Source organism: Heloderma suspectum, chromosome 16 (assembly GCF_057233095.1).
Source record: "Heloderma suspectum isolate Gila_16-S chromosome 16, 16-S_ref, whole genome shotgun sequence".
NCBI classification, from domain to species: domain Eukaryota; kingdom Metazoa; phylum Chordata; class Lepidosauria; order Squamata; family Helodermatidae; genus Heloderma; species Heloderma suspectum.
Window position 1 is genome coordinate 21,698,410 of NC_139473.1, and position 15,140 is coordinate 21,713,549.

A 15,140-nucleotide genomic window follows, 5' to 3' on the forward strand; every position below is an offset into this window, starting at 1 on the left:
GGTCAGAAGGAAAACAATCAGAATTTTCCCAGCACAGACACCTGTAGCTTTAAGAAAAACTGAGCTTCGCTTCCCAGGCACATCTGAGACTCTGATAAGATAAACAGTACAGGAGCTCATTAGCATGGAATGTGCTGAGGCGGCCATATTGACCTTTGACTCATCTTACAAGCCAAAGAGCCCACTTGCAAGGAAAATGCACTTAATAATGAACCAAAGCAGAGAGCATTATGGATCTCTAAGCCTCTCTAAACTACTATTAACTTGAGGCCTGGGGCCTTACACAGGTGGCTAACAATAATAAAATGCAGATTAAACACAAGACTGTAATGACAACCTAACATAAAAACAGATCAATTAAAGACACAATGAACATAAGAACAAAAGAAGAGCCCTGCTGGATCAGGCCAAGGGTCCATCTAGTCCAGCATTCTGTTCACACAGTGGCCAACCAGCTGTCCACAGGAGACCCACAAGCAGGGCATGAGCGCAACAGCACCCTCCCGCCCATGTTCCCCAGCAACTGGTGTACAGAGGCATATAGCCTCTGATACTGAAGGCAGCATACAGCCATCAGGACTAGTAGCCATCGATAGCCTTCTCCTCCAGGAATCTGTCTAACCCCTTTTAAAGCCATCCAAGTTGGTGGCCATCACTATGTCTTGTGGTAGCAAGTTCCATAGTTTAACTCTGCGCTGTGTGAAGAAGGACTTCCTTTTATCTGTCCTGAATCTCCCACCAATCTGCTTCATAGGATGACTCCTTTGGGTTCTAGTATTGTGAGAGAGGGAGAAAAAAGTTGGGGCAGAGTTCTTGCCAAGGTGGAGTTCTTGTCAGGGGGTTGGATTCCCCCCCCCCATTTTCACCAGGACAACTTTGAAAAAAAAAATGTAAGTGAAAGGAGCAATGGGCTCCATTGGCTTGCGTTATACAGGGTGTTTCAAAATGATGGAGCCAATTTCAAAGCAGTATATTTCACGATGGCAACATGTTACAATTACACCAAAAGTTACAAATGGTTTAATGAGTTATCAAGTTTTACGAACCATTTCATAAATGCTCTATGTGCCCTTCACCTGCCGTACGGACAATATCGAGACGATAGTTGAATTCGTTCCAAACGCCTCTCAAAGTGTCTTCTTCCACTGAAGTCACCGCTGCCGTGATTCTGTTTTTGAGGTCATCCAGATTAGTCGCTAATGGTAGCACAAAAACACATTCTTTGACGTATTCCCACAATACAAAGTTGCAGGGTGCAATGTCTGGAGATCTGGGGGACCAAGAGTGTAGCACCAAGTCTTGGGGTTCCGTGCAGCCTATCCAAGTTTGAGGCAGTGTGTCATTTAGAAAATGTCAAACCTGCAGGTGCCAATGTGGCGGTGCTCCATCTTGCTGAAAAATGAAGTCATCGGAATCTTCATTAAGTTGTGGAAAGAGCGAGTTCTGCAGCATTTCGAGATACGTTTGCCCCGTAACTGTGTTTTCCTTGAAAAAGAAAGGGCCATAAACCTTTTTTTGAGAAATGGCACAAAACACATTCACTTTTGGGAATTACGCTTATTCTCTTTCGTTTCGTGTGGATTCCGAAATCACCATATGCACACATTGTGATGGTTAACTTTACCACTTAGATGAAACGTTCCTTCATCACTAAAAATCAAACGTGGTAAGAAGCTGTTGTCCTCTATGTTCTGTAACATCACAACACTAAATTCTACACACTTTCCTTTGTCACCTGCATGAAGAGCCTGTACCAATTGCAACCGGTATGGCCTCATGATTAAACGTCGCCTTAACACATGCCAGACAGTCATATGAGAGATCGCAAGTTCTTGGCTGGCACGACGAGTGGACTTGCGCGGGCTACGCTGAAAACTCTCTTGAATTCTTCTCACGTTTTCCTCTGAAGTGCATGGTCTCCCTGTGCTCTTCCCCTTACATAAACAGCCTGTTTCCTCGAATTGTCAGTAGGGATGTCAGAGAATTTCTCCACGAATCTCGGGGAGGCCAAATGCCAGCGCATTCGGCCCCCCAAAATTGGTGGAGAAATGGTCTGCCACCCCCCTGCCACCTCCCCCGGGATGGGACTTACCTTGTTCGAATGTCCCTGGTGGCGGTAGCTCCGGCAGCGGTTCGGCGGCGGCTGCGGCGGCCAGTCTTCCGACTGGCTGCCGCCGCCGCCATTTCCAAGTAAAACAAACAAACAAACGTGATAGGCTACGTAAAGATTTACGTAGCCTATCATGGCTAGATTTTTTAAAAAACACCATGATGGGCTACGTAAATGTTTACGTAGCCTATCACGGCTGACTTTGAAAAAAAGAAAAAAAAGCGCGTATGCAAATGGCGGCGCCCATGGGTGCCGCCATTTACGTACACGCTTTTTTTTTTTTTTTTAAGTAAGCTGTGATAGGCTACATAAACATTTACGTAGCCTATCACGGCTGACTGCAGGGACGCAAACAGCGGCAGTTACGGCCGCCGCCATTTACGTCCCGGCAGGAGAGGAGGTTTCACGGCCGGAGGGACAGGGCGCCTCCCCCCTGGCCAGAACGGGGGTGGAGGGACGGGGCGCCTCCCCCCGGCCAGAATTTTGGGGGGGAGGGACGGGGCGCTTTCCCCCCCGGCCAGAATTTCGGGGGGAGGGACGGAGCACCTCCCCCCCACCGCGAAGCAAGCTTCGGGATCAGGTAAGGGACTTTCGTCCATCCCTAATGTCGGTACCAATGACAAATGCTCTTTGGCATTGGCGGATCAATGCCAAAATGCCGTTGAAATGCACGCTGCACCGCAATTACGGATTCAGTCTTGCTGAACTGCAGAACGCAAGACGTCTTGTGTCGCGGGGTCGCCATCTTGTGAATGACTGAGGCTAGGGGCTGTTTTTGTGCTGAGAGAGGCATCTAGCAGTAATCATTTGAAACTCCATGCCCCACCCTTTCAAGTGGCAGGAGTTTCATTCATGGGCAGTTCGTGGTTGCAGAGATATAGTGATTTCAAATCGGGTCCATCTTTTTGAAACACCCTGTATTTTCAAAGTGCCCCTTGTGAAAATCGGTGGGGAGGGGGAATCCCTTGAGGCAACAGGACGCACAGTGGGGGTGGGTGGGATCCCCCTCACTGCCGATTTTCGCGAGAGACTCTTTGAAAATATAACGCAAGTCAGTGGAGGCCATTGCTCCATTCACTTACATTCATTTTTCAAAGTTGTCCTGGTGAAAATTGGGGGGTGGGGGTGGAATCCACCCCCCCCAACAAGGACTGTGCTTTTCCCACAGTTCTTAGCAGGGGGGGATTTTAGCCCTCAACCCCCAGTTTCCTGACTTTTCTTTATTTCCCCAAGCCCCATTGGGGGAAATTTTTAAAAAAGGGCGACCCGACCTGATCACCATTATGATTGGAGCTGGGAAGGGGGATTTGGCGGTGACAAGTCAGGTCTGCTGCAAGGCCCCTGGCATGTGGGCTGGAGGACTGAGGGGGAAGGACAGGCGAGGGGGGGAGAAATAAAGCTACGCACAGTCGCTTATTTACCTGATGGTGTGATGGGCGCAGTGCCTAGCGACTGTGAGTAGGTGGGAAGTAGGGACGGACGAACTCACCCACTGTTGCCTTGCTCTCTACTTGTTGGACCCCTGCCAGCTTCCCTCCCCTGCTAGCACCAGGGGCGAGCTGCCCAGAGGTCCACAGGCATCTGTTGAGCCGGCGCCCACTTCCCCAATGAGCCGCCTATTGTGAGCATAACCGTGGCTTCTTGCAAGCTTGTAGAGGCAGAGGCAGCAGAATGGGAGCCGAGATGAAAGTGCCATGGTGCTTCTCTCTCGGTCCCCATCCTGCCACCGCCGCTGAGCAACTGCACCTCTCTATGTTGGGCACGGCAGAGGAAAGTGCAGTTGGTCAGGGGGAGGCAGCAGGATGGGGAGCCTTAAAGGGGCCATGTCAGCAACATTCCTGACATCAACGCCCCTTTAAGACCCCTTTTGCATTTAGGGATAGTTACAGAAAAGAATGAGCAGCCATTTGAGCAGAAAATGGTGCTTGGCAAGGAATCCAAGCTGGGCAAGTGCTGGGGTCCACGGACTGGTGTCTGGAGGGCCGAGCCAGCAATTTCTCACCAGGCTTTGAGCCTCAACCGGGTGCCTGCACCATCCCTCCATATAAGCCACCATGGCTTAGTGACGGCTGAACGCGGCCACTGATCCATAAGAAGGCCTCTCCTCTTACTCCATGACTGCTAAGTTTGCTCAGGAGTCTGTGGTGAGGGACTCTGTCAAAGCCCTTTGGAAGTCCAAGTAAACCATGTCTACAGATCACCCTGTCTACATGTTGACTGACACTCTCAAAGAACTCTAAAAGACTGGTGAGACTGGACTGTGGATTCTTTTTCAGCAGGGCTTGTCCTTTTATATGCTTACTAATTTTATCTTGAACTAGCAAATGGACCCAGCTTCCCACGGGTTGGGAAGAGCACTTAGGTTGATACAACAAAGCCTCACACACCTGTATCAAAGGGTTTGATACAGCGAAACCTTCAAGCAAAGTTACGCAGCGGCCAGAGTTGGACACATTATGCCTGCCCTGCCCCTAGGCACGGCCCCTGCCATGGTGGCTCCCACAGCCCAGCGAGGGAGGGGTCTGTCCACATCATTCCCCTGCGGGGGCTGCCCAGTGGAAGGGGGGCGGCTGAATACCTCCTTCCCTTGGGCTCCTTCCTCCCAGGTCCAGAGTGTCTGGACTGCAACACCCGCTCCTGGCTAAGGAAGTCTGCCACGGAGTGACAATGTGGCATGGCAGGCTTCAGGCTCACAGACAGATCCAAACTGATTATCATTCAGGTGCTTTCTTCTTCATCTCCTGAAGACGGTGCGGAGCCTCCCTCTCGGTCAGCCATGGCTCCCTCCTCCCCGCCCCCCCACATCAACTGCTGACCCCCTTCTTCCGTTACCTGGGCCTCTTGCTCCCTTGCCCTGCTCCCAGCTGTATTGACGATTTTGCCCTTGCACATTTGCACGCTGAGTATCTGATGGCAGACAAAATTGTCACTATATCTAAAACCATCCCAGACCGAGGTACAACAAATCCTGACAGTTTCATAAGGGTCAGATGTATGGTTTTCGAGTCCATCGGGGACTTGCGGACAAACACTTCCATTTATATAGAGAGACAGAAGATTTGCACGGAGTGGGAAGAGCCCTTAGTTTGATACAACAAAGCCTTACTCACCTGTCAGAGTTCGACACATTATGCCCGCCCCGGCTTTCAGGCACAGGCAGCCCCTGCCATGGTGACCCCAACAGTCCTTTGAGGAAGGGCCCACAGCATTAATTGTTATTAAACATTCCTAAAAAGTTGGAACGTATAAAAAAGGCTTACATGTGCACTGTTGAGGCTAGATAAGATCAATTTTGGATTGTGAAGATGACTCCTTACTCAAAATTTGCCAATTAAACCTCAGTCTTTAAATTTTCCTAGGCATCTGTATGTCAAGCTTTTTGATGTGTATACCTTACACAATATTTCTTGCTCATTAATTAATAAGCAAAATTTAAGTACACTTTTGACCATGGATGATATCCTGGAGGTGACGGACTCGACCTTGAGGGAGCTGGGGGTGGCGACAGCCGACAGGAAGCTCTGGCGTGGGCTGGTCCATGAAGGCACGAAGAGTCGGAAGCGACTGACCGAATAAACAACAAATATAGCCTCACACCTGTTCATTACTCAAATAACTTTTTGGCCCAAGTGACAGGGCTTTATCTTAGCATTTTCTCTTTGGATACCATCCAGGTCAACTTGGCCATTATTCTTTACGCCAGTTACCCAGAATTCCTTGTGAACCTGCTTACTAGTTACCTGAGTAGTTATTTAATTCTCTGGATTCCGAATTACCTTTTATGCAACATGCTTCATTGCTTGGGGTGACAAAATGGTATTTTGTCTGTATATTTTAATGGTTATGTGCTTGATTGATGTACTCTAACAGATCCTTTCCCCTAAAGGCCATGGTAAGTAGGGGGGAGTTAGAAAGTTCAGATTTAAATGGTGGCTCCTGATTGGCTGTTGATTTTTCAGTTGGGATCGAGAGGGAATCACGGGCACCTGGTTTTCTCCAGGGGTTCAGGGAGGGAATGGCTTTCTGAGGGGTGGGAGTGGGGCCCTGGGCTCTAGCTTTGGGGCTGGTTGGATTCCCCTGGGAGGTGGAGGGAGGTGTATTTCTTATTCTGATATCTATTATTAGAACAGGTAGAGTAGCAAAGGAATTCATAAGAACTTGAAACAAGAATTTTTACCTCATAAGACTCAAACTGCATTGAAACATCTTATACTGTGTAAATAGCGTTTCATTCTTAATTTGTTCTTTCAAACCACACCATTCTTGGCTTCGTTTGTTACCAGTAAAAGGGTTAGATGAAGCTACGAAAGGAACAGGCCAAAGTCTAGGAATCTACACCCACACCCACACAGAAATGGAAGGTCCTCCCTTCACGAGGAGAAGGGCGGTGGCAGCGTCCTGATAAAGCCGTTGCTTAGGTTATAGGTGATGGAAGAGGCTGAGAGATCATAGAGCTGCTGGGATTCTGTCATTTTCCACATTCCCTCATTTGATCCAATAGGAGCTGAATTCTTCATATTGGATCACCTAGAGAGTGCCGTCAGCCCACTGCTTCAGCATTTTCTACCTCTTCCTGTGGCAAGCCTTGATACATAGCAAGAAATTGCTGGCTAACTTGTCTTCTTATACAAGACATAAAGCATTGCAAAGATACAGCTAAGAACAATACCACAAATAGAATACCCAACGCAACGAAAAAGCCTTGCCTCAACCAGGCAAGGTTTGGGAGCCATCCGGTTAGCCAGTCTATAGGATTCCATCCTTTCCAGGCTTGTACAGGTACATGCACCACTTCTCTAATGCCTGCTGGCAATTGTTTTACAATTTTTCCATTGTCATCAATCTTTAGACAACAGTCAGACCAATTAAATTTTCCACACATGCTGCCTTCAGCTGCCAGCAAATAGTCTAAACCCATTCTGTTCTGGATGATGGCTTCCCGCATTTGAGTCATCTGAGTAGCAACCAGGCCCAAGGCATCTGCAGTATGACTGGCAAATACTTCAGCTACTGCCTGTAGCCTGATAAGTCTACTGGTGAGATATGTCAAATCTTGTGCTACTATATTGGGTTCAAAGACAGCTGGACTTACCCTCAAATGGTCCATCTTTACGGGTGCTATTAAAACAGAATGTTCACGATGTAGGAATGACAGACCACCATGTGTGAGCATTTGGAAACCCCAAATCCTTTCAAGTGCTGTTATCTGACTTTAAAGGAACCAGGGGGCTTGCCAAGTTAGCTGCATTCAAAGGTTTGGCCTCCCAGGGCATTGGAGCCGAGGGGGCTTTAGAGGCCACTAAACAGATCCAACAGTCTGAAAGTGCAAAGGTTTGTTGGATGTTCTGAGTTATACTCAGAACGCTACTTGGGGAAGGATCAGTCTGTAATACTGGCTCACGAGGACTACCTATACAAGAAGACAGAAGGTAGATTAAAACAACATGTCCAAACATTCTGCCAATACAAGCTTTTCTCCAACATGCACGCTGTAACGCTTAACCTTGCTAGCAACCCAAATTCAACTATTACCTAGTATCACCACATAGGATCAATTTTTATTACTTTCTTTTGATTTTAAATTTTAAAGGTTGATCCTGCTGGTTATAATGTTCAATCACCCACTGAGGTTGTGGATGGACCCTTAGATAGTCTGGCAGAGCTGACCAAGCCCTGTCAGACGGTGGGGCGTGTGCAGCTTGCCAATGGTTCGCTGCATGTGCGAGTTGTGAAAAGTCAGACAGGTTAGTACTTGCATGATGAGCCTGTTCCTCCTCTGCTTCTACTTCTGGCCTTGCTTCATCCACAGGGTCTGGAGAAAGGCTAGTGGTGCTGTTCCCCTGCTGCATGTGGTCCTCACCTTCGCTCCTTCCTGCAAGTGCAGGATCAGAAGAGTCTTTTGACGGACCCTTTGAGCAATGGGTGTAGTGGATCCAGGTGGACTTTCCATTCACCTTTACTGCTGTGTGAGTGGTCAGCAACACAAGATGGGGACCAGTCTAACATTCTTGGAGGCCTTCGGCTGTCCATGCATGAATGTAGACCTCATCTCCGGGTAGGAATGGATGAGCTGGCACATCAAGGTGTTATAGAAATTTTGGTTGTAATATGTCTGTTATCACATAATTTTATAAGCTAGGCTATGTCTATTCTACCTTTGTGTGAAATTGTCATGCTCAAAGACATAGTGCCTTATCAGAGACTCAGGAATGCCAGGAATGTATTTATGTTAGAGTACAAGGCTACCTCTCTGCGCATGCCTAGATATGTCAAAGGCGCTGCCTGCTTTCTGTTTCCCTCTCAGCTAGACAAAGAGATTAGTACAGCGCAAGCGTAGGACAGCCCCCAAAGGTCTTGCCTATATAAACTTTTGGATCACATCACTTGATTGTGACCTTTGTTAGAGCGTTAGCCCCAAGGGTTGCCTTATTCTGCAGAATAAAATCGTCTTGGACCAAATATCTGCCTCCTCTTGTTCTTGGTAAACAATTTGGAAAGTCTACCAGGGAAAAGAACACAATTTTTGTAGCAAAGGGGCAGCGGTTGTGCATTGCTCACGTGTCTGCGGATACGCTAGAACTGGCCCTGGAGCTGAATAATATAAGCAGTTAAGTCTTCATCCCCTCCTAGCAGTGTGACATGAGGAACAGCCCATTCTCGGCCGATTGGTGGAGGCCTTCCAAATTAAATCTCATAAGGAGGCAGACCGATGGGCTGTCGTGGGGTGGTCCTTACTGATAGTAAGGCTAGAGGAAGTGCAGCAGGCCAGGTGAGGTGGGAAGTTTTGCAGATCTTAGCCAGCCTCCTTTTAAGAGTGGCGTTCATTCTTTCTCAAAGCTCAGTGCTTTGGGGTGGGGGGTGGGGGGTGGAGATGCCAGGTGACCCCTAAACATTTTGACAGGGCCTGTGTTAGTGCAGCAGTGAAATGTGACCCTAAATCTGAGAACACACACCAAGGCAGGCCGAATCTCAGGACAATGTCCTTCATTAAATGTTTCCCTACCTCTAGGGCTGTGGCTTTCCTGCAGGGGAAAGCCTCCACCCATCCCGATAATTTATCTACAATGACTAACAGCCACTGGAATCCTTGTGTTTTGGGCAAATGAGCAAAATCAATCTGAATGGAGTTAAATGGCAATTACACCCATGGTCTTCTGCCTTGGGGCCCAGGCAGTATGACTTTTGCATTCTCCTTCACACACTGAGGGCAGGCAGAAACCACCCGCTTATCCATTTGATGTATACCTGGGGCAAACCATTATCTGCAAATTCCCTTTGCCAACCCAGTACTACCCACATGCCCCTGGCTGTGGTGCTGTTGTAATACTGGCCTTAGACCTGCTTTTGGTAAAACAAGCCTGCCATCTGGGACAGCCCAGGCTCCAGCGCTATCTTGTGTAGCTCTGGCCGCTTGCCACACTTTCTTCTCTTCTGCACTGGCAAGTTCCTACTATGTTAATAAGGGTGGGGCCGGTATCACAATGCAGAGGTGGCATTCAGGAGGCAGTGGATGAAGGGCAGCTGATTTTGCTTCCATATCTGCCTTGGCATTCCCTTGGGTGACAGGGTCATTACCAGTCCTGTGAGCTTTGCAATGTACTACTACTAATTTTTGAGGCAAATGGATTGCGTTCAGCAGCCTGTCAATTTCAGGACCATTGGAAATTGGTTTCCCCACTCCTGTGATGAATACTCGCTCTTTCCATAGGGCACCTGTAGCATGACAAACTCCAAAGGCATATTAGAATCAGTGTAGACAGACAGAGATCTCTTTCCTGCTTTTTCACAAGCTCTGGCTAAAGCAGTCAGTTCCGCGGCTTGTGCACTTTTATTTCCTGGCAGGGGTCCAGAGTCAATTCTTCTGTGTTTGACACTACTGCATAGCCTGTCTTACAGATTCCATCCACCAGCCTGGAAGACCCATCAACAAACCACATGAAGAACTTTGCAAATGTGTATCTTTCAGTTAATCTCTAGGCATTTGCACTTCACGAATAAATAGGGGTGAACGAAAGTGACTTACCTTTCGCGGATTAGGTTGATGGTGGGGGGGAGGCATTCCGTCCCTCCCCCCGGAATCCTGGACGGGGGGGGAGGTGATCCATTCCTCCCCCGCAGAATCCTCGATGGCCGGCTGTGCTCTGCGGCAGCTCCGCGGAGCAGCCGGCCAGGCCCAGCCCAGCCCAGAGCCATCCGCAGCCAGATTTCCGGCCGCGGAGGGCTCTGGGGGAAAAAACAAACAAACCCGTGTATGCAAATGGCGGCGGCTACGGCCGCTGCCATTTGCGTTCCTTCTTTTTGGCCATCTTAGTCTACGTAAATATTTACGTAGACTATGACGGCGAAAATAAAGGGGAACGCAAATAGCGTAGCGGGCGCTATTTGCGTCCCTTTTTGATTCACCGTTTTAGCCTACGTAAATCTTTACGTAGGCTAAAATGGCGAATCAAAAAGGGACGCAAATAGCGCCCGCTACGCTATTTGCGTTCCCCTTTATTTTCGCCGTCATAGTCTATGTAAATATTTACATAGACTACGACGGCCAAAAAGAAGGAACGCAAATGGCAGCGGCCGTAGCCGCCGCCATTTGCGTACGCGGGTTTTTTTGTTTGTTTTTTAACCCACCCAGCCAGGATAGGCTACGTAAAGATTTACATAGCCTATCACGTCTTTTTTTTTTTTTTTAACCCAGCCATGATAGGTTACGTAAATCTTTACGTAGCCTATCACGTCTTTTTTTTTAAACAAGACTGGAAATGGCGGTGGCGGCAGCCGGTCGGAAGACCAGCCGCTGCAGCCGCCGCTGCCAGAGCCGCCACTGGAGCCGCTGCTGCCCGGAAGATCTGCCCCAGGTAAGTCTTGTCCTGGGGGGGATCCGCGGGGGAGCGGGGGGGTGGCAGGCCGTTCCATCACGTAGTTCGGGGGGCCGAATGCACTGGCATTCAGCCTCACCGAGATCTGTGGCGGAATTCTCTGCCATCCCTATAAATAACCGCTTTACAGTCATGTGGGAGATCTGGATCTTGCTCAGGCATAAGAGTTGCAGGGTTTAACATGTTACACCATGAAATAGTTAATTCTGGAGTTTGGAGCAACCAAGTGTCATATTTGGTATAAAGGGTGTTGGAAAAATGCTGGGTATTCTGCTGGGTTAACAAGGGGGATACTGTATTGGGTACCCAGAGTTACAAAGGGTGACCAAGTACAACGTCTTGGACTTTTTCATCAAAGAGTGCCGTGGCTGCAACACTGAGCAAACAAGAGGCATAGCCTTTTGCAGCGCTGTCTAATTGCCCAGAGCAATACCCTACTGGCCTCCTATGAGGTCCAAAATTTTGACAGAGAACCCCAGAAGCCACATCACGTTTCTCATGTACAAATAGAATAAAAGTTTTAGTATAATTGGGAGACCTAAAGCTGGAGCAGATACAAGGAGAGTCTTTACTTGTTCCCAAGCCTGGGAGTCAAGCTTTGTCCATTCACACTCTTTTGGGGCTGCAGCCTTTGTTTTTTCTAACCACGGCTTTACAATTTCAGATAAGCCAGGCATCCGAGCTCTGCAATACCCCAACATGCCCAACAGGGCTCTGACCTGGGTTTTGGTAGATGGGGCATTCATTTTTGTAATGGCGTGCACTAGGGATGTCAGAGAATTTCACCACGAATCTCGGGGAGGCCGAATGCCAGCGCATTCAGCCCCCTGAAATTGGTGGCAAAAGGGTCTGCCCCCACGCCCCCCCCTTCCCGGGATGGGACTTACCTTGGGTGAATCCTCCTGGCGGCGGCGGCTCTGGCGGCGGCGCAGCGGCGGTGCGGCGGTGCGGCGGCGGCAGCTGCGGCGGCTGCGGCGGCTGCGGCGGCTGCGGCGGCCGGTCTTCCGACCGGCTGCCGCCACTGCCATTTCCAGTAAAAAAAAAAAAACCAAAAAAACATGATAGGCTACGTAAAGATTTACGTAGCCTATCACGGCTGAGTAAAACAAAAAACCGCGCGTACGCAAATGGCGGCGCCCATGGGCGCCGCCATTTGCGTTCCTTATTTTGGCACGTCTAGTCTACGTAAACATTTACGTAGACTGCAGCGAAAATAAGGGGAATGCAAATAGCGTAGACGCTACGCTATTTGCGTTCCCCTTATTTTCGCTGTAGTCTACGTAAATGTTTACGTAGACTAGACGTGCCAAAATAAGGAACGCAAATGGTGGCGCCCATGGGCGGTTTTTTTTTTTTTTACTCAGCCATGATAGGCTACGTAAAGATTTACGTAGCCTATCACGGCTGACTGCAGGGACGCAAATGGTGGCAGCTACAGCCACCACCATTTGCGGCCCGGCCGGCCAGGATTCAGGGGTGGAGGGACGGAGCGCCTCCCCCCCCGGCCAGAATTTCAGGGGGGAGGGACGGAGCACCTCCCCCCCGCCAGAATTTAGGGGGGAGGGACGGAGCACCTCCCCCCCACCGCGAATCAAATTTCGTTCAAGGTAAGTGACTTTCATACATCCCTAGCGTGCACATGTTTACAAAATAATTTTATAGTTCCACAAGACAGAATGTGTCCCAGATATTCAACTTCAGACTTACACCACTGCAACTTCCTCTTTGCATTTTTATGTCCTCTTTCACCTAAGGCGTTAACCAATACGACCGAATCAATTTTGCAATCTTCCTCTGAGCATGCACAGAGTAAAATATCAGGTCTAATACTGTATATACATGTTCACTTGCAGGGATGCTGCACATTATGGTGGCGGGAATTGGAACAACATTATGTCTTGGGATCACAAATTTATTAATTAGCCGGAGGTTTTGCTCCATGAGGTAACTGGGGGGCTGTCTTGGCTCTATCCTCTTTTTTTTTGACAGCCAGCCAGAAGTGGGGTGTTACATGGCGAAGAACTTTGTACTAAGACACCTTGCTTTAAGAGTTTTTCAATTAGTTTCCCAATGCATTCTCTGGCTTTCAATGACACGGGATATTGCTTCACTCGTGGGGTGGGGTGGGGCGGGGCATGTCACTACAGACAGTAATTTTTTATAGGAGCTGCAGATTTTAGCAGACCAACTTTACCCGAATCTTCCGCCCAGTACTCAGATGGCAACCCTCTGAGCTCCTCCAGCAGATCTGTGTCTGTCGGGGGACTGGCCTCCTCTAAAAAAGCCATGACATTAGAGGAAGGCAGGGTGACATATTGCCCATCTCTGCTGCAACTGATAGAAGCATTTAACTTTGCTAGCAGGTCTCTTCCCAAGAGGTTTACTGGGCTTTTTGACATCATCAGGAAGGAATTATCTGCTGCAAAAGGGCCAATTTTAACTGTAACTGGTTGACTCAAGGGAACAGTGGATATTTTTCTATCAATTCCTATGACACTTTTTCCGGAATCAGAAAGGGGTAAGGTGATTTTATTCAGCATGCTTTTTGCAGCTCCAGTGTCAAGAAGACAGTCATAAGGTTTCCCATTTATGTTGAGGGTCAGAAAAGGTTTTGCCAATGTCAATTTCCAGCTGTTTGGGGTTTGACTCTTGCTCTCGCTATCAACCAACTCTAGACCTCGTTCTACCCATCATTCTGATGTTCCAACACTTTCTGCTCTCTGGTAAGTGGCGGGCCCTTGGCCCTGCCACTGCCCAGTCCACTGACCTTCTTGCCTTTGATTCCCCTTCTGGGGACACTCATTTTTCCAATGATCAGGTTGCTTGCAATAATGGCACACATCCTGGTTATAACCACTTCTCTGTCCTCCCTCATTTGTCCCTGCACTTGCTCCTCTACCACGTCCTCTCTGACCACGTCCATGACCAAACTCTCATCCTCTCTCTCGGCCACACCCCGGGAACCTTGTTCCCATAATGGCTGCCGCCAACAACTTTGCCTCTAACTCTTTCTCCTTCTTCCATTCCTTTTGCACCTTCTCCTCCCTTCCATCAGACACATACTTTGCTATTGCCAACATCTCCACACTATTTTCCTGCCACCCTGGCTGGTGTTCCCTGAAATATTTTTGAATATCAGGAGCGGCTTGCTCCACAAACATACCTACTATCAGAGCAGCATGCCTTGCCTCATCAGGGTCAATGCCCCCATACATGCGCAGAGCATGAGTCAAATGAACCAGGAAATCAGCGGGGGATTCTTATTTTTCTTGAGTCACAGCCTGAACCTTAGACCAGTTTACAATTTTCTGACCCATTTGTTGTAGAACTGTGCACATCCATTCTTGGTACTGAGTTACGACTGTCCAGTTGGTTGCATCATTCAGATTTAATGGGGGGCAGGGGTCGGGGTAGGCGTTTAAAACCCCTATTTGACCCATTTGTGTGCAGACACTTTGAATTTGGTTTATAACTGAATATATCCCTTGGGATGTTGCCAGATCTTGGTTCTCTGGGTAGGGGGGCAGTGGACAAGGCGGCAGAGGCAGCGCGGATGGTACACTCGCGAATGATACTGCTTTACTTCTTGCCTGCCTTTTCTCAGCCACGTCGGCCCAGAGAAACCAACAATCCATATTTTCGGGCACCCTGTCCTCTAGAACAAGGCAGAGATCTCTTAAGATGTTTTGGCTGAAGGATCCTTTGGGTGGCCATGAGTGACTAAAAACTGGCCATTTTTCTATGCACAACAGAACCAAGCACTTTTTACTCAAACCAGCCATGCTTGGCAGAGTATACCATTGCTTAAGCATAAACATCTAGAGATTACCCTATCGGGACACTCCGACCCCCACCCATATTGTCTCCTTCAACCAGTTACGGCTGTCCTGTACATACCTTTCAGTACTTAATGGACATCATCTTAAACAAAGGAAACCAACCAGGGGGTCTCACCCTTTTTTACCAGTGAATCTTACCCTACTTGGAGTTGGCCTTGGTTTTGAAGCACACCCGTCCTGTCCGTTCAAGAAGACCCCAAGGTGAACTCACCTAGTGCCGGATGGGTTGTTCAGGCATCCGGGTGGGGTGTGACTGCGCTGCAAAGCTGGGCCCTCCTGACTAGCTCACCAGATTGTGGTAAAAGTCCAAACTGGACT

At 48.7% G+C, this 15,140-nt stretch overlaps 1 pseudogene; it reads right to left on the reverse strand.

Moving 5' to 3' along the window:
- Positions 1 to 1,050: 1,050 nt before the first annotated feature.
- On the reverse strand, positions 1,051 to 2,855 carry LOC146335069 (uncharacterized; annotated as a pseudogene).
- Positions 2,856 to 15,140: the final 12,285 nt, after the last annotated feature.